Raw genomic sequence first — 4,761 nt, 5'->3', positions numbered from 1 at the left:
CACTAAGACTTTCCTCCTCCCTTTCATTTAATTGGCCACCATTCAAAGTCATTTGTTCACATTGTTTTTGACTTTGATTCACGACACATAGCAGATATATATATTTTTGACCACTAGAAACTACTAGTAGGAACAATAAGAGGAAAAGTGTTTTTTCTACTCACCTGCATAGGCGAATCCATATGTGCACCTACATGGCTACCAGGAGATCCTCAACTATCGGTGATGCCTGCAGTCAACAATCAGAAAAAATAATGTTCTACAAGCTATATACATTCGAGAGGACACGAACCAAAATCGAGGAAAAAACTAGGCAGCAAGACAGGCATAGGAACATGTTTTAGAAGGAGAAGGCATAGGATCTTGAGCAAGATAGGCATACAAACATGATTTAACAGGCGCAGAAACCTTACAGTGGCAAAGAAAGGCATATATCATATCAAGGAGATGCATAAAAACTCATAATCAACTACATAGAAATCCTGCTTGCCTATGTTGGTACCTCTTCATTTCATGCAAAACTTTTGTCATATAAGCATAGATACCACTCTCACAAATCATAAAAAATATAACATATAAAAATACTAAAAACCAAACAAATCATTTCTAGGCATCCAAAAAATTTCTATGCATTTATTGAACTACAAGCTAGCAGCATCTCCAATTCTACACCTCAAGGGAGCCTAGAAGCAGGCCTAGCATGCTCCCCCTAAATCACCGAGTGGATGCATAGAGAAACCATTCTCATTCAACCAAAAACCATTCTCATGGCCTGGGAGAGCTTAAAGCCATGAAGCCATGACACTGCCGCATCATAATTGAAGGCGTGTGTGAAACATAGAAATTTATCAAATAAGCATAGAAAATCAATTTCTGACTGAGGCATGTGCAATAGAGTTCCAAAATGTATAAAATTAGAAAATCAATTTCTGACATTTCGTACACGACGGCGCGGCGGTCCGCGGAGCCGACGGCCAGGTGGGGCGCACCGGAGGGGTCGAACTCCACGCACAGCACGGCGCCGCCGGCGCGCGCCGTAGCCCAGCCGCCCGAGGGCGCGCGAGGGCCCCACACGTGCGTCGTGCGGTCGTCCGACCTGGACGCCGCCATGGCCGACCCCGGGGCGCGTAGTCCAGTGACCACACGCGGCGGCCCGCGTGCTCGTCGCGCTCCCACGACGCTCGCTGCGCTCCACGTCGTACTCCGTCACCACGCCGTCGTAGTCGCCGCACCCCACCACGGATGACGACGACGACGCGCCCCCCCGCCGCCCGGGCGCCACCGCACGCTGCTCAGCTTCGCCGGCACGCAGATGCACGTCGCGGGGCCGGGGCCGGGGCCGGCTCGGGCGCCGGTGCTATCATCCAGCAGTAGCATGGAGGCCACGTCATACATCCGGATCTTCCGGGCGATGCCGCCGGTGGCGAGGAGGCGGCTGGTGGGGTCGAAGTCGACGCTGCCGATGGCGTCGGACGCACCAGGCAGGGCGGTGGTCGGCACGGTGGCCGCCAGCCGGAACTCCCATTCGCAGCGCGGCGGCGACAGCTCGGCATCCTTGTCGGCGGGTGGCAGGGGTGGCGGCTAGGGTGGATGGGTGGGATTAGGGTTTTGGAGAATATATATGGCCTAGGAAGGTGGCTGGTGGGCCGATGGATGGGCTAGCGGGCCGATGGACTGAAACCTGGTTTGGTGCAACCAGAAGCATAGGTTTGGGGTGGGCTTCCAATAATTATTGAGAGCCCTAAGCTCTTAATAGTATACCTATATATATATATATATATATATATATATATATATATATATATACACACACACACACTAGGTAGCATACCCGTCGTTGCGTTGCTGCTACAGAACAGTTAAACTTTTATACTAAAAATACATAGATTGCACGATAACATAATAATAATATAAAAATGAGTATCAACATTAAAATGACATTTAATATAAAAAAGAATGTTCGTAAAATTAACATAGTCACAGATACATCTCGCCTCAGCCATTTAATTTACAATCTACTTAAGACTATGAATAGGTTTTGGAGTTCTTCAAAATGTCCACCAAAAATTTTGTCACGAGGAAAGTTGATAGTTGTGCGACAAATAATAAGTGTATAAGTTCGTGTTTCAGGATATCAACGTGCTTCACGTTGTTCATCTAAGTAAGTTTCTATCCCCCTTTTGTTTGAAGCCAATTCAGCCATGTGTTGTCATACGTTGATTGGTCAACAATAACAACGCAAGGACTTGCAATCTTAAGAAGAGATGCCCAGACTGAATCCAGAGTTTGTTCAGAGCTATGAGATGCCCAAGTAAATTTTGTCTTATATTCAATATATGGTTATTAAATAGCTATAAAGATATGCCTCGTCGTATTCATAGTAGTACAGATTAACTACTATGAGTATATTGTTAACTGAATTAAAGAGCTTGCCTCCAAAATAACTGAACTGAAGAGTTTCTGCCTTTCCATTCAAAAAAAAAATAAAAAAAAATCTGAATTTATGAATTTTAATCTCAAAGTCTGCAGAACAACTCTACTCTTCGATTGTGATTTTCTTAGGTAAATAGTTTAGGGTCGACATTGATAGGGTGCTTGACATCGTTAATCTAAGTAAGTGTAGCTGCCACTACCCTTTGTTTCAATCCCAAATAGATGCTAAAGTGTGTGTTTTCAGATTGATTGGTTCTCTGTTACAATTCAGAACATTCAGTTGTGCAAAAAAAAATTAGTGGTGCTATACATCTACTACCTATCTGAGTTCCTCAACACTTTGACCTGAGTAGTGGTAAATACGCCATTCTGTTTTGAAATACGTCGTTTTGTTTTGAAATGTGCCGTCAGCAAATGGGATTTATGTTTCATATGCTACATTTTGTTTAGGGTTTTACAAATGGGATTTTACAACAGGCTATTGTCATTTTCTGTCTCTACTTGCAACAACCTCAATTACCTATGATACCTATTCATAAAAAAATAATGATTACTAATCTTTTGAACTCCTCTGATTTGTTAAAATGCTCATTCAGCACCGTCATTGCTTCTCATTCACCCAATATGGAGAAACTTAGAAATTACAGAATATATTCAACTGCCCTGAACTGATAACCATTTATCACTTTTTGCCAAGCATAAGCCTATTTGGTAGAATCTAACTTTGCTAGATTCACTAAACTGCTCATTAATTATGTCCACCTCTATTTGATCAATTTTATTAGAATGTGTTCATTTTGCCTGATAGCTCAGTTTCTCAGTGGGTATGAGTAATTTTTATTTATAGTTCAGTTCACCAGATAGCAGTTAGGAACAATTGTTTTCTTTGCATTCTGCTTACAAAGTATCTGTTATGGTGGGCAACGTGTATCACCAGATGAAGCGGACCCGTGGCTAGCAGCACGGCAACAGAAGGCCGTGACGCGCGGGTCGCGGTCACCACGGACAGTTCCGCGGCTTCCGCAGGGTTTAGCTAGCTGGGCAAGTATTGTTGGGTAGATCCTAAAGTTTAGCTTCAGTTTGTTAGCAGGTTGTTAGCGATGTGTAACTTTCCTTCATATATGCCGAACAGTTGAATTAATAACGCTAGCTAGAGATTGAGAACTCTCTCTCTCTCTCGCTCTCTGGCACGTGTGTGCCCCGAAACCTCTTCTGCTTCCGTGAGTTCGTGACGCCACGGCCGGCGTCTCACGCTCGCCGCCGTCGCGAGACCACCCCTCGTCCCCCGACCTCTCACGGATACAACCTACGCCGTACGAGTTCCAACAATCAGGTATCAGACGGCTCGGTTCAATCTGGGGAGATGTCGAGCGTCGCCACCACTGCCGGTGACACCACGGTCACCACCACCGCTCCATCCACCATAACCACCACCGCTCCAACCACCGCCGCTCCGCCATCCACCACCACCCTACCACCACCACCACCACCATCTACGAACCCCATCGATAATCTGACATTGGTCATCCAGGGACTCCAGCGTCAGCTCGGCCACTTCGCGACGCGCCTGTCGACCGCCGAGAGCCAAGGCGCCAGCTCCTCCCAGTTCCCCGCTTGTTTTCCCTACGGAGAGCGTTTCCGCATGTTGTGCCACCAACGTTTTGGCCCGGCATTTGGGACGAACCATCTATCCGATGTCGCGCGCCTTGCGTTCCGTGGCTCGGTCGAGGAATACATTCAAGTGTTCCAAATGCGCATGGCGCACGCGGGACACCTCGAGCCACTTTAGTGGGCACATCTATTCACCGGCGGCTTGCCGGATGCCATCCGCATGGACATGGAGCTGTAGATGCCACAAGACCTCCAGCGCGCCATGTTCCTGGCGCGCGCGTATGAGCGCCGCAACGCCCCCGCTCCACCTCGACAACACCGGTAGCAGGCTTCTGGACGGCAACAACCCCTTCTGCTGCCTCCTCCTCCAGGACATGTCAACCCGGCCGGGGCTACTCCGACCATGCCGATGCCCCCGGCCGTGACCGCACCACCCCCTCCACGCCCGTTCAAGCGCTTAACACCGACCGAGATGGTCGAGCGCCGCCAACAGGGCCTGTGCTACAATTGTGACGGGGTCACAAGTGTGCACGCCTGTTCTACCTGGAGGTCATGGATGATGATGGCACTGACGGGGACATGGTCGAATCGGCGGACCAGCAGGCCTTTGAAGAGCAGCCGTCGCTGATCTCACTCACGGCCATCACTGGAATCCGCACCGAAGACATGATGTAGATTCGGCTGTCGGTGGGCGAGCACGAATTCACCATTGTTGAC

General features: G+C 48.2%; 1 pseudogene; it reads right to left on the bottom strand.

The window, feature by feature from the left end:
- LOC110433695 lies at positions 216-4,308 on the bottom strand (annotated as a pseudogene).

This window comes from Sorghum bicolor, chromosome 3 (assembly GCF_000003195.3).
Source record: "Sorghum bicolor cultivar BTx623 chromosome 3, Sorghum_bicolor_NCBIv3, whole genome shotgun sequence".
Taxonomy (NCBI): Eukaryota; Viridiplantae; Streptophyta; class Magnoliopsida; order Poales; family Poaceae; genus Sorghum; species Sorghum bicolor.
This window is presented reverse-complemented; position numbering and strand designations above follow the sequence as displayed.